The sequence below is a fragment of the Narcine bancroftii genome, chromosome 5 (genome assembly GCF_036971445.1).
Source record: "Narcine bancroftii isolate sNarBan1 chromosome 5, sNarBan1.hap1, whole genome shotgun sequence".
Taxonomy (NCBI): Eukaryota; Metazoa; Chordata; class Chondrichthyes; order Torpediniformes; family Narcinidae; genus Narcine; species Narcine bancroftii.
Window position 1 is genome coordinate 127,973,986 of NC_091473.1, and position 26,022 is coordinate 128,000,007.

Consider the following 26,022-nt stretch of genomic DNA (forward strand, 5'->3'; position numbering starts at 1 on the left):
TATCTAATGTATTTCACTCAACCCCATGCAGAGACATCTTGAGTAGTGGAAAACTAAGGACAAATGGAGTGAGGCTATTAAATGACCATTTGTCTATTTTCCTCAGCTTGTTCCACTCAATTTTTTTCATTAAAACAATGGATCAGATTTTCCTCCCAGTAGTTCAAGTTCATTGTCATCTGACTATATATATATATATATATATATATATATATAATATATATATATATATATATAAAATATATATATATATATATATATAATATATATATATATATATAAAATTAAAAAAATATATAAAAAAAATAAATAGATATATATATATACATATATAAATATATACACACACACACACACACACACACACACACACACACACACACACACACACACACACACACACACACACACACACACACACACACACACACACATATATATCTTTGGCTTGGCTTCGCGGACGAAGATTTATGGAGGGGGTAAAAAGTCCACGTCAGCTGCAGGCTCGTTTGTGGCTGACAAGTCCGATGCGGGACAGGCAGACACGATTGCAGCGGTTGCAAGGGAAAATTGGTTGGTTGGGGTTGGGTGTTGGGTTTTTCCTCCTTTGCCTTTTGTCAGTGAGGTGGGCTCTGCGGTCTTCTTCAAAGGAGGTTGCTGCCCGCCAAACTGTGAGGCGCCAAGATGCACGGTTTGAGGCGTTATCAGCCCACTGGCGGTGGTCAATGTGGCAGGCACCAAGAGATTTCTTTAGGCAGTCCTTGTACCTTTTCTTTGGTGCACCTCTGTCACGGTGGTCAGTGGAGAGCTCGCCATATAACACGATCTTGGGAAGGCGATGGTCCTCCATTCTGGAGACGTGACCCATCCAGCGCAGCTGGATCTTCAGCAGCGTGGACTCGATGCTGTCGACCTCTGCCATCTCGAGTACTTCGACGTTAGGGGTGTAAGCGCTCCAATGGATGTTGAGGATGGAGCGGAGACAACGCTGGTGGAAGCGTTCTAGGAGCCGTAGGTGGTGCCGGTAGAGGACCCATGATTCGGAGCCGAACAGGAGTGTGGGTATGACAACGGCTCTGTATACGCTTATCTTTGTGAGGTTTTTCAGTTGGTTGTTTTTCCAGACTCTTTTGTGTAGTCTTCCAAAGGTGCTATTTGCCTTGGCGAGTCTGTTGTCTATCTCATTGTCGATCCTTGCATCTGATGAAATGGTGCAGCCGAGATAGGTAAACTGGTTGACCGTTTTGAGTTTTGTGTGCCCGATGGAGATGTGGGGGGGCTGGTAGTCATGGTGGGGAGCTGGCTGATGGAGGACCTCAGTTTTCTTCAGGCTGACTTCCAGGCCAAACATTTTGGCAGTTTCCGCAAAGCAGGACGTCAAGCGCTGAAGAGCTGGCTCTGAATGGGCAACTAAAGCGGCATCATCTGCAAAGAGTAGTTCACGGACAAGTTTCTCTTGTGTCTTGGTGTGAGCTTGCAGGCGCCTCAGATTGAAGAGACTGCCATCCGTGCGGTACCGGATGTAAACAGCGTCTTCATTGTTGGGGTGTTTCATGGCTTGGTTCAGCATCATGCTGAAGAAGATTGAAAAGAGGGTTGGTGCGAGAACACAGCTTTGCTTCACGCCATTGTTAATGGAGAAGGGTTCAGAGAGCTCATTGCTGTATCTGACCCGACCTTGTTGGTTTTCGTGCAGTTGGATAATCATGTTGAGGAACTTTGGGGGACATCCGATGCACTCTAGTATTTGCCAAAGCCCTTTCCTGCTCACGGTGTCGAAGGCTTTGGTGAGGTCAACAAAGGTGATGTAGAGTTATATATAAACCACTCAAAACACTGTTTTTTCCAGACCACTGTGCATGCACATACCCACATAATACATGTCTTACAAATTCATCACAGTCATGCATAAAATATAAAATAAATATGTAAAATAATTTATTCATTTGTGGCAGACTCATTCTGTGCAATGACTTCATTCGAACCCTGCCAGAACCTTTCTCCAGATGGGCTCATTGTGTGCGCAGCAAAACATGAGTGTCTGGTGGGCTGTCAAACAATAAAGGGGCATCAGCAATGAGACAGATTTTCTTGTAATAACAGGAATCCCATCTGTTTCCTCCAATCCCTCTGCTCTCCTCCAACTTCAACTCCAATTCTGAGTTTTGGGGCCAATTGCACTGTTTCCATCGATACACAACGAGCAGAATTCATTAACTTTATACCGATTGGAGATGTTGGTCAGTGCCAGAAAATTAATTGGACTGAGTGTATCCTCCTCTTAAGCAGCAGGTAATACTTATATTATGATTCAACCAATGTGCAGTCAGTCTGATGTGTGACATTGGCAATGATCACTTACATGGCCATGTAACTGAGACATGTGGCTCGCACCATCCTAGTAGTGAAATCACTAACCTAACTTTAGAAGCAAAACCACTAACCTTCTGTTATATTCTTGATGGGCAGAGAACTTTCGATCCATAAATAAAATACCAATAAATGTAATGTCCAAAATTAAAGTGATGTTTTTATACATTCTTCTTTTTTCTTCTTTGGCTTGGCTTCGCGGACAAAGATTTATGGAGGGGTAAATGTTCACGTCAGCTGCAGGCTCGTTTGTGGCTGACAAGTCCGATGCGGGACATGATAAAGGAAATAATTTATCTTAAAAAGTCTATATTTTGGTCAATTCATCCTAATATTAGTTTTATTTTTGACTTAAACCCAAAGGAAAGTGTTGACTCTTTCTGGAGTGGAACACGAAACTGTGATTGTAGTAAAAACACAAAATTGCTGAAGGAATTCAGCAGGTCTTGTAGCTCCCATAGAAGATGAAGATACATAACCAACACTTTGGGCTTGAGCCCTTCTTCAAGGTCCAAATTGGTGATATATTTTTACCTTGAAGAAGGGCTCAAGCTCACATATTAGTTATATAACTTTACCTCCTATGCGTGCTGCGAAACCTGCTGAGCTCCTCCAGCATTTTGGTGTTCATATTTTTGTGTCCTTTGGATGATGGTTTGGATTTTGCTGTCAATGTTGAGATGGCTGTAATGACAACTGATCTCTGTATTTGGCTTTCAATTACAATTTTCCACCTTCTCTATTGTGAATTAAGTTCACCTTCATTCTCAATGGCAAGGCAATGCAGAGTTATGATCTCCAATGTTTCTAAACCCCATTACATTTGGAGTACAGGGATAAGGGTGCAGAATGGGATGCAACTTTGAAAACTCTACTCATCAAACTGCATCAGGAGTGACAGTGCACTAAGGCATAGTTTCTGGCTTAGCTGGCTGTCAAACTTTTAAAACTTTCCAAGTTTCGTTGACATTCAAAAGCCACTGAAATAAATGAAAATTTACACTTAAAAAATAGTCCTGTGGTTTTCCCGTTCGATTAATTTAGGTGCTATCCTACTGCGGGTTCTTATAGTAGAGTACTTATTGCACTTAATGCAACATTTTGCAAATTTGTTCTCTGCCTCGCGACTCCCTGATAAAGCACAGTTTCTCAGTTGAGAAAAGTTTGGTAAAGATAAGCAATTGTCTCTGTACCTGGTTGTGAGACATGTCAGCTTTTTGTGGGAATTATGCTGTGTGCAGAAACTTTTATGCACTCCACTGAGCCAAAGGTGCTGACATTTGGACTTTTGGAGGAGATGTTAAATTGAGACTCTATCTGCTCTCACAAGTGAATAGGAAATATTTAATTTGGAGGAGGGAGTGATTTCTTATATAAAAGAAAGCAAACAATCATAGGGTCAGTATCACATTGTTGTCTGTAGGAAGTTCAACGTCAAAAATATTTCATTAGTTGTAAAGTGCTTAAGGTTATGTTAAAAGTGATGTAAAATTTCTGTGTAAGTGCATCTTTTTCCATCAGTCAATGTCGCCCTCTTATTTTTTTTTCTTGTTGTCTTTCTTTAATTTGCTTTTTCTCAATCTTTCTTTGTTTCATTCCCTCCCTCCCTCTTTTCTATAGATAGCAGAATGTTTAAACTGCCATTGATGCAGTGCTGTTATTTAAATCAAAATTCACAAGGTTCCCTGAAGAGTGATTCACAGTATCCAAGGCTGTCGCGGAGCCAGAAATGTCAGCATTTGCATTCCATTGCTGTTTGCATCATGTTCAGATTAGGACTGGTCTGGAAGACTTGAGCCGGGCATTGAAATTTGACAATGGAAACAACAGAACAGTATTTGTCTCACCTACCATTCTCACCAGGATTCAGGGTACACAAGTACAGGTTTCTGGAGAAGCAGCCATTTAGCTGCAAGTTTTAAAAGTCTCTAAACAATCTGATGCTTCCTGTAGCCCATTCCCATTTTCTGATTGAGTAAAACTCCTGGTACCAAGCACCAGTGGGGATTGATAGATGCCAAATGTGAATTTGCCGGCAAGGCACGCCATTTTTAAACGTACGTGTTTTTTACCTATTTATCCTCCTCAATGTTTTGTCAGTTGCTTGAGGCTGCCAGTTTCTTGAATTTGGATAAGAGGTTTTACTGTACATTGTTTACCGCAGCATTCATTCGTACAATTGGGTTGATCCAGAGCAGTACGACAATCATCGTGTTAAAGATTCATTAAATTCCAATCTCTATGTTTCTTCATAAAAACATCTTCATTTCTGTGTGATTCATTGTTGATGTGGCAATGATTTATTTGCTGATACTCTCTCTGATCTCTGGTTATGATCCCCCTCTGTTGTGGGATATGCCATGAAGTCTAAGCTGCTTCTTCCCAAGCACAAATAAGTTGATTGGATTTTGTTTTGTTTCACTGCTGGAGTTGCGTTTCATGCCAGTGGGAAAAAAAATAAGATTATTTCAAGGTAATGGAGAATATTTACCACAGTAGTCCACATTTTGTGGATTTAATGATGGTCAAACTATCCTCATTCACTTCTCGTGCAACATGAAACTGACAGTATATTCTGAGAACATACATACACCATTCAACCAGAAAAAAATTGCAAAGGCATGCAGGGTCAGTAGACTAATTAGTCACATGGATATATTTGGGCAACGTGGAAGGGCCTGTTACAGTTCTGTATCTCTAAATTAACTACAAATATGGTTTTATTGCCTTCTCATATTATTAAGAATCTGGTTTTCATTCTATGATATTGCCTGAAACTGTTAAATTTATTGCATGAGGGCTTAGTTATGGAATGGGGTGTTAAACTGTAATTATTAGTTAGCAAACTCTCCATCCCTAACAAAAAGTTCAGACCTTTAGTTAAAAAAGATGATTTTTAATTATTTTAAAATACTTGTGAACTTGATGTCACTGAAGTGAAGAAAATAATATACCCGACACCCCTTCCCTGATTGTCTCTTGTCTTTGGCTTGGCTTCGTGGACAAAGATTTATGGAGGGGTATGTCCACATCTGCTGCAGGCTCGTTGGTGACTGACAAATCCGATGCGGGACAGGCAGGCACGGTTGCAGCGGTTGCAAGGGAAAATTGGTGGGTTGGGGTTGGGTGTTGGGTTTTTCCTCCTTTGCCTTTTGTCAGTGAGGTGGGCTCTGCGGTCTTCTTCAAAGGAGGTTGCTGCCCGCCGAACTGTGAGTCGCCAAGATGCACGGTTGGAGGCGATATCAGCTCACTGGCGGGGGTCAATGTGGCAGGCACCAAGAGATTTCTTTAAGCAGTCCTTGTACATTTTCTTTGGTGCACGTCTGTCTCGGTGGCCAGTGGAGAGCTCGCCATATAACACGATCTTGGGAAGGCGATGGTCCTCCATTCTGGAGACGTGACCCACCCAGCGCAGTTGGGTCTTCAGCAGCGTGAATTTGATGCTTGCGGATTCTGCCAGCTCGAGTACTTCCACGTTGGTGATGAAGTCATTCCAATGAAAGTTGAGGATGGAGAGGAGACAGCGCTGATGGAAACGTTCTAGGAGGCGTAGGTGATGCCGGTAGAGGACCCATGATTCAGAGCCGAACAGGAGCGTGGGTATGACAACGGCTCTGTACACGCTGATCTTTGTGTGTTTCTTCAGGTGATTGTTTTTCCAGACTCTTTTGTGTAGTCTTCCAAAGGCGCTATTTGCCTTGGCGAGTCTGTTGTCTATCTCTTTGTCGATCCTTGCATCAGATGAAATGGTGCAGCCGAGGTAGGTAAACTGGTTGACTGTTTTGAGTTCTGTGTGCCCGATGGAGATGTGGGGGGGGGGGGGGTGCTAGTAGTCATGATGGGGAGCTGGCTGATGGAGGACCTCAGTTTTCTTCAGGCTGACTTCCAGGCCAAACATTTTGGCAGTTCCCGCAAAACAGGACATCATGCGTGTGCATAGAGATCAAAACTACAGTTGTGCGACTAAGTTGAAGTACATGTGTATCTACTGCAGAAGATGCTGTCAATTTTATGCTGTGCACTAACAAATGCTATTATTTTCACCATCATTTCAAAAATAAAAGCTGGCTTAACGTGGAAATATGTTTACTTTAGTATCTTTCATTTCTATGTCTGAAAATGTCTATTTCTATGTCTGAAATATTAGAAATTCTGTTCTTTAACTGCTTCCTAGTTTGTTTTCTGTGAGAATTCTTTAATGTGAATGGTCATAGAAGAGGACCTTTAGCCTCACACATCCATGCTGATCAGGCTGGTCCCATTTTGCCTGTACTCGGTCCTTATCATTCTAAGCCCTTCTTATTCATCTGTCATGTATTTCAAAGAGTCTTTTGAATGTTGTAATTGTGCCCAAGTCTACAGTTCTCTCTGCCAGTTCATTCCAAATGCAGACAATCCTTAGAATGAAAAAGCTGCCTCTCAGGTCACTCCTCTCACCTTATATCTACACCCTCTAGTTCCATAATCAAACCCATACTGTGAATATTGGTTACTCAGACAACTCAGTTATACCATTCTTGTTGGATACCAGGAATACCTGTGAACTGATGTCCATCCGCAATGATGCTATAAAATTAAAGAATCAATAGGTTTGAAGGGATGTACAGTATATTCACCAGGATGCTGGTATTGGAGGGCTTGTGTGATAGAGGAGTTATGATAGGCTAGGTCTTGTTTACCTACTCAGGGGTGACCATACAAAGGTGTATGAAAAGGGTGGCACGGTTTAGCTCCAGCGACCAGGCTTTGAATCCGGTTGTATGTTCTCCCCCTGTCTGTGTTGCCTTCCTCTGGGTGCTCATACCATTCAAAAAAATATACTGGAGGGTGTAGGTCAATTGGGTGTAATTGGGCAGCATCACTATGTGGGCCGAAAGGGCTTGTTACCATGCTGCATGTCGGAAAAAAAAAATCATGAGGGGCATGGACAAAACGACAGCTCACATGCTGTTTCCCAGGGTAGATGATTCTAGAACTAGAGGGACCTGAGGGGTGATGCTTTCACTCCGTGGGTAGTTCGTATCTGGGTGCAACAGTAGACGAAAGCCAAGAGCATGATTGTGTCAGGTCTTGCCACCATGAATCAGTCAGATGCTGGCATATCACTTATCTTATTGGCTCCTAAATATTGATGTCACAGAACTGGGAGATAAACTACAAATGGGGTGATCAAAGAGGGGGTTGCCTGAGATAAAGGATTCTCCAGTTTCCATTAGGAATCAAGTGATATTCACATTACAAGATTGCATGTTCTTGACCGTTGATTCAGATTTTCCTTTTTTAATAAATGCACATGTCCCAATAAGGTGAGCAACTCAGGTGCCCAAGAAAGCAAAGACATGAATATGGCCAGTAGAATCTCCATCAGTAATGGAGCACCACTGGGCTGTGTCCTTAGCTCCTTAATCTACTAACTTTATACCTACAACTGTGTGGCTTGGTACAACAATAACACCATCTACAAATTTGCCAACGATATCACAATAGTGGGTTGTAAAAAGAAAAGCGATGAGTCAGCATACAGGAGGGAGATTGAAAACTTGGCTGAATGGTGCACCAACAACAACCTTGCACTCAATGTCACCAAAACTAAGGAGCTGATCGTTAACTTCAGGAATAGAAAGCCAGAAATGTACAATCCAGTGATCATTGGGGGAAATCAGAGGTGGAGAGGGTGAGCAAATTTAAGTTCTTGGGAGTCTATCTCAGAGGATCTTTCCTGGACCCACATACTAATGGCATTGTGAAGAAAGCACATCAGTGCCTCTAATTCCTCGGGTGTTTTCTGAGGTTTGATATGACACCAGAAACACTGGCAAATTTCTACAGAGGTGTGGTGGAAAGTGTGCTGAACGGCTGCATCACGATCTGCTATGGGGACACCAATTCCCCTTGCATAAAGCTCTGCAAAAGGTAGTGGACACAGCCCAGGACATCACAGGTAAAACCCTCCCCACTATCAAGAACATCTACAGGGAATGATGCTATTGGAGAGCAACAGCAATCATCAAGGATCCACAACATCCAGCACACACTCTATTCTTGGTGCTGCCATCAGGAAAGAGGTGTAGGTGCCCACACAAGTCACACCACCAGGTTCAGGAACAGCTGCTACCCCTCCAACATCAGACTCCTCAACTTCAAACTCAATCTGAGACTCTTTAAGGACTCTTAAAAATATTTTTTATTGATTTTAACATATAAATCCTACATACAAAGTCTATTAATATAACAAATAACAGGTCATATATACATATGAATAGAAAATAAGTCAAATTATATTAGGCAATCCCTTGATGTAAACAAAGGGTACATGATCTATGACAACCATATTTAACAAGTTAATCTAAAAAAGGGAATAAAAAGAAGAAAAAAGGCCAAAATTTCCAAAAACTAAATCAAATCTATCTCCTCCCTCTAATCAAGGTTACTTAGTAGAAAAGATTGTAAAGGTATGGATCAAATAGCGACCTTCAGACACTAAACAGAGAATCTCCAGAGCATCCAAACTTCTTATGAATGGTCCACACATCTTATCAAATTGTGACTTTCGATCTTTAATGTTGTGTCTAATTTTCTCCACACTTAAATAGGACATCACATCATGTACAAGTAGGTGAAGAGTCATCTTTCCATTTGATTAAAACTGCTTGTCTGGCTATCAACATGGTAAAAGCTAAAACTATATCCTAGGGTTGAGGGTTGCAGACCTTGGTAAATTCAGTTCATGAGAGAGAAAAAAAAAACAAGCAAGGCAACTAAAGAGCATGGTTCTATTTTGATCTTTAAAATTATTGATAAAGTTTGTTTGCATGTATATGCTGTGTACAGTTTTTTATTTGCTCTACCAATAAGTGGCAATTCTGCTTCACCCACAAGAAAAGGAATCTCAGGGTTGTATGTGATGTTATGTATGTACTCTGACAATAAATCTGAAATCTGAGATATTAGTCAAGTGACAGTTACTCCCTGCATTTTAATTCTCATTTCACATGGTTTCTATTGGGTGATAGCTGTAAAATTGTTACTGTGGTTTGTACATTTGCAAAAGCTGCCTTCTTCTATTTCAATGAAAACAGAATGAACTGCTGTATATGTAGGCCAATAGATAGAAGATAGCAAAACTTTTGAAACAAGATTGATTTTATGAAAACTTGCAATGATGCAGTTGAGTGAAAGGAGGTAGAGAAATGAACACAATAGATAACATGTTCACATTGTATTACACCATGAAGGAGCAAATGTCTTTCCGTAAAACTTTAAAACCACAGCTCCTGCCATGGATGGTTTCTGCAGTGGAAGAAAAACAAAGGAAAATATAGACAGTAAAATTCCTGTTACGTAGAATTCAAGCAACCGGCAAAAAAATTGTTGAGAATAAATTGGCAAAATCTATGAAAGTTTAAAATTGGTGCCCCTTAGCAGTTAGTTCACCAATCACGCAACACTCAATTTCAAGCAACCAGCAATCTGAATCAGAATCAGAATTTATTGTCATGAACAAGTCATGAATTTCGGTGGTTCGCAGCAGCGTCACAGGGCAAACATTCATATTAGAACCGTCTTACGACATTACTATAAAAACAAGTAAAATAATAGTGCTTGAAAAGTAAGGTAGTGTCTTTGGTTCATTGATTATTCAGGAATCTGATGGCAGTGGGGAAGAAGCTGTCCTTGTGCCGATAAGTGCTCATCTTTATGCTTCTGTCCCTTTTTCCCAATGGTAGCAGAGTGAAGAGGGAGGATGGAGACTGTTTCTTTTTAAGATACTGCCTCATGCAGATGTCCTCGATGGAATAAAGTCTGGTGTGTATGATGTAACAGGCTGAGTTAACAACCCTCTGGAGTTTATTCTTGTCCTAAGAGTTGGCAGCTCCATACCAGGCAGTGATGCAACCAGACAGAATGCCCTCCACAGTACATCTGTGACATACTGAATCTCCTCAGACACCTCACAAATAATAGCCACTGGCGAGACTTTGTGATTGAATCAACATGGAGGCTCCAGGACAGATCCTTGGAGATGTTGACACCCAGGAATTTGACGTTCTTGACCCTCTCCACTATTGAGCCCTTGATGAGGACAGGGTCGTGTTTCCCTGACTCCCTCCTGAAGCCCACAATCATCTCCTTGGTTTAGCTGACATTGACTGCGATTGTTGATATGACACCATTCAAAGAGCTGATCTATCTCCCTCCCCTACGCTTCCTCATTGCCGTTTGTGATTCTGCCGACAACTACAAGTTTGCCAATGACATTGGAATTGTGCCTGGCCACACAGTCATGGGTGCATAACAAGTAGAGGAGTGGGCTAAGCACGCATCCTTCACTTTTCCGGCATCTACCAATCCTCATATGTGCTGGATTCCAGGGGTTTTTTACTCTACTAGATGCTGGGGAGATATGCCTTGTGTGGCAGATTTAGGGTCTCCTGTGTCTAGTAAGGCATGAAATGCAACAGAGATAGTGAACTCTTTAACATAGAAATATGGTGTGTGATTTTACAGTGAATTTGTCTCTGGGTGTCATTGCTTGAGAGAATTTATATCCTAGGCCAAGGGTACTGTCGTCATGTTACTATCTGAACATCAGCTGCAAATCTAGATATGGTAACATTAAAAGTACAGAGAGTTCTTGCTGGATGATCTACAGAGTCATCCATTGTTCCATACGACATATTAGTCCACCAAGGACCAAAATAATCTTGATTTTTTTTTAAAGCAGTACCATATTAACACAATGAACTTGCCTCTTACACATTTTTATGTATCTTAGGGTGCTGACAATCACTGTAGTCATTCTGGAGAGTGAGGAGAGAATATCAGTTCATAAATGGATCGCTGACATTACAAAACAATGCAGCCTTCAAATCAAGACAAAAATAACACCAAGGAAGATGATTGCTTTGCATGTTCAGTTGAAATTCCACACTTTACCATTTTAACTAATTTAAAATTCAGAAAGATTCTAGATTCCTTTATTATCATGTACTTGAAATATACAGAATTTGTTTTTCTTTGTTTGCCCTTTAAAGGGGCACACAGAGGCATCTCTAGTTCAGCGCTCCAATCACGAAGAGAAAGAGAAGCAAAAGAGAATCCCTTCAGAGATAGAGTGTCCATGAATCCCACTACCTCCTCCTCTTGTGCTTCTGTAACCTCGTGGCCATATGGCCTCCTGTCTGGTCCAGCAGTGAACCCAAGGCATCCCAGTCACCCTGCTCCACCCTGAACCATACAGCACAGAAACACAGGACATTCGGCCCTTCTAGTCGGTGCTAGTCCCGATAACCTGCTCCCATTCCATAACCCTCCAGGCCTCTCCCATACACATATCTAACCAATTAATTCTTAAAACTCAAGATCAAGTCTGCACCCACCACATCAGATGGCAGCTCATTCCCACTTCCACTACTCTCTGAGTGGTTCCCCCTAAACCTTTCCCCTTTCACCCTAAAGCCATGCTCTCTTGTATTTATCTCTCCTAATCTCAGTGGAAAGAGCCTTCTCATATTTACTCTGTCTACATCCATAATAATTTTGTAAACCTCTGTCAAATCTCCCCTCATTCTTCTTTGTTCCAAGGAATAAAGTCCTAACCTGTTTAACTTTTCCTTGTAACTCAAATCCTGAAGACCTGGCACCATCCTAGTAAATCTTCTCTGCACTCTTTCAATCTTATTGATATCCTTCCTGTAGCTAGGTGACCAGAACTGCACACAATATTCCAAATTTGGCCTCACCAATGTCTTATATAATTTCATCATAACATCCCATCTCCTATATTTAATTCTTCAATTTATAAAGGCCAAAATACCAAAAGCTTTCTTTACAACCCTGTCCACCTGCGACACCACCTTCAGGGAACAATCTACCTGTCCCAGGTCTCTTTGCTCCTCTGCACTCCTCAGTGGCCTACCATTTACAGGGTATGTCCTTCCATGATATGCTCTTCCAAAATACAATGCCTCACACTTGTCTACATTAAACTCCATCATCCATTTACTGGCCCAGTCTCCAAGTTGGTCCAGATCCATCTGCAAGCTTTGAAAATCTTCCTCACCATTCACTACGGTTCCTATCTTTGTTTTATCAGCAAACTTGCTGATCCAATTTACCACATTATCATCCAGATCATTGATATAAACTACAAAGAATGGTCCTAATGCAGATACCCTGAGGCACACCACTCGTCACAGGCCTCCAGTCTGAGAAGCAATCATCCACTACCATTCTGTTTTCTCCTACATAGCCAATTTGAATCCAGTTTACAACTCCTTTGCGCATACCTAGTGTCTTAACCTTCTGAACTTACTTCCCATGTGGGACCTTGCTGAAGGCTTTACTAAAGTCCATGTAGACAACATCCACAGTCTTTCTTCATCTAGTTTCTTAGTAACTTCCTCGACAAACTCTACAAGATTTGTTAAACATGATGTACCACACACAAAGCCATGTTGACAGATCTTAATGAGCCCATAGCTGTCCAAATACCTATATATCCTATTTCTCAGAACTCCTTCCAATAATTTACCTGCTAATGACTGTGGTAGAACATTGTAATGCAGGTGGGGGATCCTCACTGGACAGCTCAGGCTGGACTGCCTATGATCTGGTAAGCCTCCCTATAGTTTCCCAATAAAGGCTGAGAACTCTAGTCTCCTCCTTCAGTTCCAGCCTTGAATCCAGGCCAGAAGCATATAGTTGTATGACGGAAGTTTCAGGACATTAAATCCTTTGACCATGTGCGTGTGGTTATTGATCGCGCTACAATTTAATGTTCTGATTACTTTGCCAGGGACAAAGCGATACGAGTAGAGAAGCTGGAGACAGATTCCAAGGAACCAGAGGCCTCCGTTAAATTCGATTATGTGTCGACATTGTCTGAAGGTCTTCATGAGGCACCACGAGATCTCAGCTGATGGCGATAAGTATGATCTACTTTTTACATCAGTGGCCCTCCTGAGACAGCAATATGGAGCCCCCCTGAACTCGATGTACCCAATGCCAGGGCCCTGGGGAGTCTGTCGATGATTTTGTGAGGGACACGAGAGAGCTGAGACGATCCTGCGGATACAAGGATGTAATGGGTGCAGCCTTCCAAGAAGAGCTCATTCGTGACGGGTTAATGGTCAGTTTCCATTCCAACCACACCCGTGAGAGAATCCTAGAGAAGACGACTGGACCTTCCAGGAAGTTGCACCGCCACCGGCATCTTGGGACTTTGACCCTGACTGTCATTGCAGCCGCTGAGCACTCAAAGTGCAATTACTACAGCCAAACTCAACACGCGTGAAAATATTGCCCAACTCATAGCGAAACCTGTTTGAACTGCAGGAGGAAGAGGCACTACACTAAGGTATGCTGCTCTAAAACTCTTTCCAGCAGCGCTGCGTGTGGGCCGCAACCCACGTTACCATCTTCCAGAGTCACTTCCGGTACCCGAGAACTGAATGGCGGGAACAGAAGACAAACAACACAGGATGACATCACATCCTGCTTCCCTTCCGGACAACTCCATGTGCGATCCATGGGGGCTACCATCTTTGAGATCCCCAGGGCAGCCATCTTGGAGGCATCCATCCCAATGTTACAGCAGCAGCAACTCCAACAATGGGTTGATACTAGCCACCATTGTGTTGGATCAGAACAGGCCACACCAACTGGTGAGATCAATGATGGACATAGAGGAAAATGGCCACACCACGGGATGCTTACTCAACACAGGGAGTACTGAGAGCTTTATACACTTGGGCACAGTCCAACGCTGCACCCTACCAGTGTCCCCTGCCAAGTTAGCATTAATGGCTGAGTCCCATTCCACGAAATCAGTGGGTGCTGCACCATGACCCTAACCATTTGCGGGACGAAATATAAAAACTTCATATTGTCAGTAATACCCCATCTCTGTGTACCAGTAATAATGGGGCTAGATTTCCAGTCTAAGCTTAAGTGCATGCTGATGAAGTTTGATGAGTCCCACATCCCAATCACAGTCATAAATAACCAATTCCTGGATGGCCCACTACCCCTTCTGAACATGGCCAATCACATGCACAGGAACGCTGTTCAAGGAAAATGACCTGTGTGCTAGCTACCCTCTGGGTCCCTCCACACCACACCACCCCCCCACCCCATTCCAGAACCTCATCCTCGACTCCAAACCGGTCACCACGAAAACCAGGTGATACAGTCCCAGGGGCAGGGAGTTCATAAAAGCCGAATGGGTTGGCTACTAGCAGAGGGTATCATAAAACCCAGTAACAGCCCCTGGAGGGCATAGGTGGGGGTAGTTAAGATTAGGGAGAAGCAACGGATGGTCATCGATTACAGCCAGACCATCAATAATTTCACCTTATTGGATGCCTATCCCCTCCCCCACATAGTCGACATGGTGAATGTGATCGTCTAATTCCGGGTATTTTCCACTATAGACTACAAGTCAGCATACCACCAGATCCTGATCCGCCTGGAGAACTGTCCCTACATGGTGTTTGAAGCCAACGGCCGCCTCTACCACTTTCTGTGGGTCCCATTCGGCCTCATAAATAGAGTGTTAATTTCCAAAGGGAAATGGACCACATAGTGAATGACAATAAATTAAAAGGCACATATCCCTATTTGGATGATGTCACCATCTGTGGCCGTACCCAAGAGGAACACAATTAGAAACTGCAAAAGTTTCTGGCCACTGCAAAAACCCTGAACTTAATATACAATCAGAAAAAGCACGTATTCAGTACCACGCAGTTGGCAATACTTGGGTATGTGGTGGAGCATGACATCATTGTCCCTGACTGACGCGCTCCCTGCTGGAACTCCCATTACCCCAGAACCACAAGGTGCCTGGGGTTTTTCTCATACTATGCAGACAAAGCCCATCCTCTGGTAAAAAGAGCCACCTTCCCTCCATTGGCGGAGGCCCGTGAGGCAATCGAGGCCATTAAAAGTGAGATTGCCAGGGACGCCTTGCACACCATTGATGAATCCATCCCTTTCCAAGTCAAAAGCGACGCCTCTGACTTTTCCCTGGCTGCCTCACTGAACCAAGCAGGCAGGCCTGTGGCATTATTTTTCTGAACACTCCAGAACCCCGAACTCAGGCACATGGCCATTGAGAAGGAGGTGCAGGCTATAGTCGAGATGCTGTGCCAATGGAGCCACTATTTTGCTGGCAGATCCTTCACCCTGCTGGTGGACTAGAAAGCCGTTGCTTTTATGTTTAACAATAAACAACAGGGAAAACTCAAAAATGACAAATCATCAGATGGAGAATTGAGCTGTTCATCTTCAAATACAAGATCTTGTATCAGCCAGAGAAGCTCAATGAGTCACCCAATGCCCTGTCCAGGGGAACCTGCACCAGAGCCTCCAAGTCCTCTACAATAGCCTCTGCCATCGCAGGGTCACCAGGCTCTACCACTTTGTGAGAGCCCGTAATCTCCCCTATTCAGTGGGGGAGATCAGGGAGCTGACCTATAACTGCTCGGTCTGTGTGGAGTCCAAGCCGCACTTCTATTGGCCGGAGAGAGCTCATCTGATCAAGGCCACTTGTTGTTTTAAATGTCTCAGTATGGACTTCAAGGGACTCCTTCCATCCACGAACAAGAAAATGAATTTCCTGAATTTCATGGACGAATACTCACACTTCCCATTTGCAATCACCTTCCCAGATGCAATCACCTTCCCAGATATGACCACATCTACAATTATTAAAGACCTCCGCAACTTCTTCACATTGTTCGGGTATCCTGGTTACATTCACAGTGACTTGGGGTCCTCATTCATGGATGAGATGTGTCAGTACTTCCTGTCCAAGGAAGCAGAACCACCAGTTACAACCCCTGTGGGAATGGGCAGGTGGAAAGGGAGAACAACACTATATGGAGGGAAATCCCTTGGCCCTCAAGTCAAAATGAATGTCTCCCAGTGGCAAGAGGTTCTCCCAGAAGCATTACACGTCACCAGGTCCCTACGCTGTACGGCCACGAAAGCCACCCCACTTGAGAAACTCTTCTTTTACCCTCAGAGGTCGGCATCAAGAAACAAGCTGCCAGTTTAGCTGACTACCCTGGACTGATGCTTCTCGGCAGACATGTTAGGACCCACAAGGTGGACCTGTTGGTCAAGGAGGTGCACCTCTTGCATGCCAACTCCCAGTATGCCCATGTACCATACCTGGACAGGAAAACACAGTGTCCATCCAGGACCTGGCTCGAGCAGAGGCCCTGGCATAAGAGGTGCACCCAGAAGCCCTCATCAGTGACCACCTGGCCCCAGGTATCGTCCAGGTAAATAATCTCTTACAACCACTACCATCATCACCACACCTCAGGCCCACACCCCTGCAACTTTCAGCGGTACAACTGGCATTCTCAACCCCCTTGGAACCAGTTCACACTGCCACAGCTCAGCACCTGGACACTCAGCCCACCAGAATGGTGCACCGCACTGCAGGAGCCGATGACGACACCACCAGTGCTGCGGCAATCGCAGTGGCAGATAAAGCCACCGGACCGGCTGAATCTATTAATTAGTATAAACAGTATGTCCGGAGACAATGACAATGGAAACTGTCACTTCACCACACAGGACTTTATCCAAAAAGAAAGGGGTGAATGAGGTGAAACACGATAATACAGGTGGTGGAACCTCACTGGATTTCTCAGGCTGGCCACCTCTGACTTGGTAACTCCTCCGTTATTAGTTTCCTAATAAAGCTGAGAGCCCTAGGCTTCTCCCTCAGTTCCAGCCTTGGATACAGGCCAGAAGCATGCAGTTGTATGCTGGAGGTTTCAGGACATTAAAGCCTTTGACCACGTGTTATGTCTCTTGAGTTACTTGGGAGGCTTCTTAAATAACTTAGAGATGTAGGATTCAAATAACAGAAGAGACTTTACTTACTGATGCCTTCCACCATCTCAGGAAACAGTTCACACACGCTCATATAAATATACATATGCCCCACAGTGATGCACTACAGTTACTACAGTGAGAAGGGTGTATTCTTACATGGTTACAAAATAGTTCAAATTATCCTGACTATATGTGGTTATTGATTGTGCTGCAATGATGTCAGTCTCACCGGCCTATAGTTACCTGGTTTATTCTTCGAGCATTTCTTAAACAATGGGTCAACATGAACTCCAATCCTCCGGCACCTCTCCCGTGGCTAAGGACATTTTGAATATATCTGCAATTCCGACTCATATGTCCCTTAAGGCCCAAGGGAAAATCCAACCCAGGCAATTTGTCTACCTTTATTCACTGTAAGGCCGCAATCACCTCCTCCATCTTAATCTCCATATGTTTCATGACACTTTTATTTTTCCCCTTCCATCCGTGTGCATTATGCGAATTTCCTGAGTAAATACTGATGCAAAAAATACTGTTTAAGATCTCCTCCATTTCGTGAGGCTCCACACATAGTTGACCACTCTGATCCTCTAGGGGACTCATTTTATGCTCTTACTCTTAACATACTTGTAGAAACCTTGCGTATTTAACTTCACATTATCTGCCAAAGCACCTTCATGCTTTCTTTTTGCCATCTTGATTTCCTTCTTTAGTATTCTCTTACATTTTTTATACTCTGCCAGTAGCTCATTTGATCCTTGTTGTCTATCCCAGTTATACATCTCTCTCTTCTTCTTAATCATATGTCCAACAATCCTTTAAAACGAAGGTTCCCGATGCCTCTTAATTTTGCCTTTAATCCTGGTAGGAACGTGCAAACTCTGCACCCTAAAAATCTCGCCTTTGAATGCCTTTCACTTGTCGGACATATCCTTGCCAAAAAACAGCTTATTCCAATCGAATGAGATCCTTTCTCATTTCCACAAAATTGGCGTTTCTCCAATTTAGAACCTCAACTCCAGGACCAGATTAACTTTATCTATAAGTAATTTGAATGTAATGGCATTATGGCCACTGTACCCAAAATGCTCACCTACACGGACTTCTGCCACCTAACCTACCTGGTTCCTTAATGGGATATCCTCTCTCATTGGAACCTCTACATATTGATTTAGAAAACTTTCCTGTACACATTTGACAAACTCTAAGCCACCCAGTCCTTTTACAGTATGGGAGTCCCATTTAATATGTGGAAAGTTAAAATCTCCTACTACCAGAACTTTACACTGGTCTGCTCTCTCCTGACAGATTTGCGCCCCCAATTCCCTCGGACAATTGGGCGATCTATAATACAAGCCTATTAGTGTGCTCACACCTTTCCTGTTCCTTAGTTCTACCCATATGGCCACTGTAGGTGAATCTACAGTGTTCTCCTGTCTAAGCACAGCTGTTATATTTTCCCTAACAATGCCACCCTTTCATCCCTCCCCCTCTATCATGACTGAAACATCAGAACCTTGGAACATTGAGCTGTCAGTCCTGCCCCTTCTGCAACCAAGTCAAATTAATAGCAATGATGTCATAATCACATGCATAACCACACCCTAATATCATCTCCCTTACTGACAATACTCCTCACATTGAAATAGATACATCTGAGATTTATTTCTATCAGTAGCTCTATCAGTTACAGACCTCTGCTTTCTGTCCTTACATGCAGTCCTCACATGACCATTACTGTCCTCCACCTCGCTATCTGCTCTATCCGGTTCCCCCCCTCCCCGCGAATTGAGTTTAAACCCTCCTGTGCAGCAGTTGTGAACCTACCCACAAGGATACTAGTCCCCCTCCAGTTCAGATGCAAATCATCCTGTTGGAACTGGTGCCTCCTTCCCTGGAACAAAGCCCAATTATCCACAAGTATGAAGCCCTCCCTCCTGATTCATCTCTTTATCCACGGTTAGCTCCATTATCTTCCCATTTTTAGCCTCACAAGCATGAGTAGCACTCCTGAGATTACCACCCTGGATGTCCTTTGCTTCAACTTTGCATCCAACTCCCTAAACTCTCCCAGCAGGACCTCTTCCCCCTTCCTACCCACGTCATTGGTCCCGACTGATTTTGAAACCCAATGCAATTTGGAAACTGTCAGTGCCTGAGGCTGGCCCTTTCGGAATGCCATCATCACTGGCACCTTCACTCATCCTAGTTTGCCCAAGCTAGTCACCAACAGCCTGCAGTCTGGCGTGAGACCTTTGGCTGCTGAGTACCACACTGGCTCATTGCTGTGGCCTCAGTGCTCTCTTGCACTGGTCCCTTGAGGCTTGAGCTGCTCTGTGTGACCCACTGCCATCTTGGTTACAGACCTCCGTCAGTCTTCAATCTAAATATAAAAGGCTCCAGCCCCATTCCACAGTTTGTTTAAACCCGCATGGGGCCCTCAGACAGGATGGCTGGGCAGTAGGACCCCAGGGAAGAGCATTGAAAGTCACGGTCCTGACAGGTCTGCATCAGGGCCAATGCTGCCATTGCCACAGTAGTGTCGCCATCTTGCTTATTCATAATCTGTTAAAATGGCCACAGGTAGAATCACTGATGACTGCCTTATTGCCAAAAGCCAAGCATACAATTTGAGTGTTTATATACTGTATTTTTGAAAGAGTTAACAATTTGTATTCCTAATGTGTTATTCTTGGGGAAAAAAAAAGCCTGGCTTGTTACACGAGTCCCTGTTTTAAGTTAGCTTTTGTCTGAACTTATACTTTACAGAAGCTAAATGCCACTTTTTTTATATACATGCATTGAGCATCACTACCAACTGCAGCATTTAATATCCATTTCTAATTGTCTGTGAGGTGATAGCTGTGGCCCAATAATCAAAAACTAAGTGTGGTAAACCACTGTTATGCCATGATTGGCTGCTGCTGGCTGGACACGCCTCCTGTGACCGATCCTACCCATTGGCCCTTGCATGTTTCCCCTTTCACTTTGCTTCGATCAGTCAATGAGGTAGATGGTTGTTCCAGACTTTAGTTAATAAAAGCCTGATCGTTTGACAACTCTAGTCTTTTGCGATTATTAATGGTACAACATGAAGCAAGTAATGAACTCTTGAAATATTTCTCCACTGGTTATACTTGGGAAAAGTGTGGTAGTACACCACCGGCCAACTGCAGGGGGCAACCTCTGTACCCGCAGGAGTGTAAGGGGACAGGACAACACCTGGCCGGCTGTCAATCAGTCGGCCTGAATGGATCAAGCCCCACCCGGTCGGGTGTCAATCACCCTCCGGGATATAAGCCTGCGTCGGCCTCCCGAGGTCTCACTCAGAGCTGGTGCAGCCACAGGCAGCCTGGCTCTGTGGAAATCTTTGTGGATTAAAGCCTGTTGTACAGTCTTTATCTTTGTGTGTGTCTGATTTTGGCTAACAGTGCACCACAAAAAGTTAAAGTCCCTCAGTGATGGCCAAAAAGCTATAAACTCTGGCCCTCTGTACCCACCTTTGCAACTGGATCCTTAACTTTGTCATCGGAAGACCTCAGTCAGTACGAATTGAAGCAACATATCCTTCACACTGATTATCAATGCAAGCGCAAGGATGTGTGCTTAGCTCACTGCTCTGCTCATTATATACCCACGACTGCAGAATCACAAACGGCAATGAGGAAGTGTACAGGAGGGAGATAGATTAGCTCTTTGAGTGGTGTCACATCAACAACCTTGCGCTCAACATTAGCAAAACCAAGAAGATGATTGTGGACTTCAAGAGGGAGTCAAGAGAGCACGACCCAGACCTCATCAAGGGCTTAGTAGTGGAGAGGGTCAGGAACTCAAATTCCTGGGTGTCAACGTCTCCGAGCCTCCATATTGATGCAATCACGAAGGCCTGCCTGCTAGCAGCTGTACCTTGTGAGGTGCTTGAAGAGATTCGGTATGTCAGCAAAAAGTCTTGAAAATTTCTACATGTTTACCATGGTCAGTATTCTGACTGGTTGCATCACTGTCTGGTATGGACGTGTCAAATTTCAGAACAAGAAAAAAACTCCAGAGGGTTGTTAACTCAGCCTGCCACATCACAAGCACCAGATCACTCTATTGAAGACATACATGAGGCGGTGTCTTAAAAATGCAGCCTCTATCCTCAAAGACCCCACCACCCAGTCCATGCCCTCTTTACTCTGCTACCATTGGGAAAAAGGTACAGGAGCCTAAAGACAAGCACTCAATATCACAAGGAGAGCTCCTTTCCCACTGCCATCAGATTCCTGAATAATCAAGGAACCAAAGACACGGCCTTACTTTTCATGCACGACTACTTTTATTTTTTATATAATATTATTGTCATAAGATGGTTCATAATATGAATGTTTGCAATGTATGGCTGCTGCAAAACACTGAATTTGGTGACTTGTTCATGACAATTTAAAATTCTGACTCTGAAGTGAAAAGAATGTAAGTATGAACAGGAGGTGGACTTGTTTGTGGAATCTCTATTATTCTTTGAAAGCACCCACATTACACTTTCCTGATTCTTCTTTGATTCCTTTATTATCCCAAGAATCTATCAGTCTGAGGCCTGGATATTTAAAATCTTCTGTCCTCTGATATGGAGAATTCACAAAGCCCTAGTTATTTTTTTTCCCTCATCTCAAGGTTAGGGGCACAGTTAGCGCAACAGTCTTACAGTGCTAGCAACTGGGGTTCAAATCCCGTGCTGTCTGTAATGAGTTTGTAGACCACAGGCTTCTCTCCATGTCTGCATGGGTTTCCCTGGGTGCCCCAGTTTCCTCCTACTGTTCAAAACATACCAAGTGCTGTAGATCAATTGGACGGCACGGGCTCGTGGGCTGAAAGGGCCTGTTACCGTACTGTCTGTCTACATTTCAAAAAATTCTGAAATGACTAACTGCTTATCCATTTTCCTTATGCCCTGTTGAGGGATGGAAAGTCTTTCAGTACCCACCCTGTCAAATTACCCCAGAAACGTCAACATTTCCATTGCAATCACACCACTCTCTGTTAAGCTCCAGTGCATATGGACATACTCTAATCAACGATAGTTTATTTGATCTGGTAGGTTGACTCTTACCTATTTCTTTAGGACTTTCTCATAATCTGCCTACTGATTGGCTAGTCCAGAATAATCTATGAATTTGAATAGAAAGAATTTAAACCACCTTAAATTTTGAGAGTGTGAAGGATATCGAAAGGCTTTGCAATGCTAAATGAACTGCTCTTTTCTTTCATTCCAGAATAGCCGTGGTCTCTCTTTTGAGCTATTTGTAGTCCAAACTCAGACTTCCATCTACCTATTGGCTGAGCATCCCCAGTCCCTTCGGAGAGAGAAGTCCAGAGACTAGAATAGGAACCTAAGTGGACTGAATGAGTTGTGGACACGAATTGATCATTAGTTCATTTTCATCCTTGAGTGGGAATAAAGGTTCCATGAGGGTAACTCTTTGGTTGGGTAGGAATTTCTTCCAGCAGTAAAGGAAAAGAAAATTTATAAAATGAGAGGAGAACTATGTTTTGAACTATTGAATGACTCCTCGCATCAGGGACCTTAATTCCTTATTCAGGTAAGAGCACAGAAATTGCTGTGGGCATGAAAATCCTTCAGACATTGGAAATTTGAAATGGATAACAATGAAAATGCTGTCACCGATTGTTTTATGTGTGAGGGATTCCTGAGTTTGATATTTTTCTGGGCCACAAAGTGTATCTCTTCACATATTCCTCATGTTTTAAATTTAGAGATAGAGTACAGTAACAGGCCCTTTTGGCCCATGAGTCCATGCTGCCCCAATTACACCCAAATGACGTACCACCCCCATATGTTTTGAAGGGTGGGAGGAACTTGGAGCACCTGGAGGAAACCCATGCAGACTTGGGGAGAATCCTTACAGACAGCACTGGATTCGATTCCCAGTTGCTGGCGCTGTAAGAGCTTTGCACTAATCAGAATACAGAGAGAAAATTGTTGTGATTAATTGTCAGTGTGAAACTTCCATTGCCTCTAGATAGTAATTAAAACTTACATGCTTCTATCAGAAATGCAAAGAATGGGCCCACATGGAGTCTCTTGGCCTGGACTTTATGATTAATTATTGCATTCTCCAGTGCATATCATATCTGACAGAAACAAATAGATCAAGAAAATTTGAATTCAGTTGAAGACTGACCCATTAAGTCCTTGAGGACTGATTTACAAAAGATTGCCAATGCTAGCTAATGTGAATTGTATATTTAATAGCACTACAGCATTATGGATAAACATTCCTTTTGTAAACTGTCTCCAATAAAGAGTAAACGGCAATGTGATGTTTGAGAATGTTTAACAGTCCCAATCTTTTTTTTTCATTTTATTCAATTCTTTGGTGCTGTCACACATGCGTGTATGTTTGAGCTTGAGATTGCACACATTGTTTATGAATAGCCAAGGTCCTTGAACTGACAATGAAGTTGCCAAGTGTAAAGTAGTTTCTAATCTCCTCCCCAGATATTTCTCATGAGAAAGAATCCAGAAAATAAAACAACATAAAGAAATGCAATTACATTGGTTCAAAATTTAGCAGAAAACGTGGACAGGTCCCTGCACAGTATGCACAGAGGAAATCGACCTGGGTCCCCACATCATATGCACCTGGGGATCGACCTGGGTCTCCTCATCATATGCACTGGGGGATCGACCTGGGTCCACACATCATATGCACTGGGGGACAGACCTGGGTCCCCACATCATATACACTGGGGGACACACCTGGGTCCCCACATCATATGCACCTGGGGGACACACCTGGGTCCCCACATCATATGCACCTGGGGGACACACCTGGGTCCCCACATCATATGCACCTGGGGGACACACCTGGGTCCCCATATCATATGCACTGGGGGATCGACCTGGTTTCAAACTGTTAGTTCCCACTGTTGCAAATTAAATATCACAATCTAATAAAATATAAAATTACTTTTACGTATCTGTCATCTGTAAACTAGGTCTTTGGACAATAATTTATATTTTAATTTTGTCATTCCTTTAAAGATTGTATCATGTGATCTTCCATAGACAAATGGTAAAATAGTGAATGGGATTAGAAGGTTCCAGAAGAGGGCTACTTTAAAGAAAGCAGCATGGATTCTGCAGATTGTCCATAACCAAACTATTGTTGTTGATAATCTAAATAATCAAATGCCATTTTACTCCAAGGAAAAGGAAACACTCATTATTTTTCTTGCTAATTTATAGTCATAGAATCATGAAGGGACAGTCAAACTGCTCAGAAACAGGCCTGTTCCCACCCTGTCTCTGCAAGGCCATCAAGAACCCATCCCCACTAATCTCATCTACTAGCACATGGTTTATATCCTTCTCTGCCATTTCAGTACTCATTGAGACTTTTTAAATTTTGTGCAAATCTCTGCCCCTTCCACTCTCTCTGGCAGTGTATCCCAAATTTCCAACCATTATTGGTTGGAAAAACATTCTACCTTGCATTCTCTTAAAGTCTCTTCAAGCGGGCTTCCACTGAGAAATCTGGTCAGCCACCTCTTCCCTTGAATGTGGACAGGAGGATGTGCAAAATAGAGCTGCCTACCTCTAGTGTGCTTTGCCTTGACCAGCAGGCTTTTGTTTATTGTTTTCTACTCTAATTATTGCAAATAGGAAGTAGGTCTGAGTTTTGGGAGGGGGCTTGGACAGGGATGAATTCATCGACTGACAGAAAACAGTCGTAACATCAATCATGCTACCCAACTATCCAGTGTAACGACCTAGACCAGCAGCAATAGAAAATCACTAAGACAATGGTATCTTCAAAACAGTAATTTATATCAATAACAATTCTTACTTAACTCTAAACTTAACTTTAACTCTGTGTGTGTGTGTGTGTGTGTGTGTGTGTGTTTGACAGTTTTCAGTCAGTTTTATGTTGAAACTCAGATTCTTTAAATTGTTTAAATTGCTGTTCAAAAGTTATTATGGAGCAGGTGTGAAGCATCAGACCTCAAAACTCACAAAATTTTTGGAGTGTTGTTTTCAGAGGATTGTTTCTTCATACGAATGATTTCATCCTCTTGCAAGGAGGTTATAGTATCTGTGTTTCACTTTTTTAATAACATAACATTACATTTCATAACAATTACAGCACGGAAACAGGCCATTAGGCCCTTCTAGTCCGCACCGAACCAAACACCCCTTTCTAGTCCCACCTCCCTGCACAATGCCCATAACCCTCCATCTTCTTCTCATCCATATACCTGTCCAACCTTTTCTTAAATAATGCAATTGACTCCGCCGCCACTATTTCTCCCGGAAGATGATTCCACACAGCTACCACTCTCTGAGTAAAGAAGTTCCCCCTCATGTTACCTCTAAACCTCTGCCCCTTAATTCTTAACTCATGTCCTCTTGTTTTAATCTTTCCTCCTCTTAACGGAAATAGTCTATCCACATCCATTCTGTCTATCCCTTTCATAATCTTAAATACTTCTATCAAATCCCCTCTCAACCTTCTACGCTCCAAAGAATAAAGACCCAATCTGTCCAATCTCTCCCCATACTCCAGATGCTTAAACCCAGGCAACATTCTGGTAAACCTTCTCTGCACTCTCTCCACTCTGTTTATATCCTTCCTATAATTAGGCGACCAGAACTGCACACAGAACTCCAAATTAGGCCGCACCAACGTCTTATACAATCTCAACATCACCTCCCAACTCCTATATTCCATGCAATGATTGATAAAGGCCAGCATACTAAAAGCCTTCTTCACCACCCTATTCACGTGAGTTTCT

At 43.1% G+C, this 26,022-nt stretch overlaps 1 protein-coding gene across 8 annotated transcripts in view; it reads right to left on the minus strand.

Moving 5' to 3' along the window:
• Positions 1–26,022, minus strand: part of palmda (palmdelphin a) — a 153,867-nt gene that overhangs the window by 67,909 nt on the left and 59,936 nt on the right. Inside the window, exons 1-2 of one of the 8 annotated variants that reach the window (XM_069939053.1) lie at positions 18,743–18,791; positions 17,470–17,743 (exon numbers count right to left, since the gene is read on the minus strand). The exons of the other annotated variants lie outside the window; for them this stretch is intronic. The gene's annotated coding sequence lies outside the window, so the exon portion shown is untranslated. Of the gene's footprint in view, positions 1–17,469; positions 17,744–18,742; positions 18,792–26,022 lie in introns of those variants that run through there. 8 annotated transcript variants of the gene reach the window in all.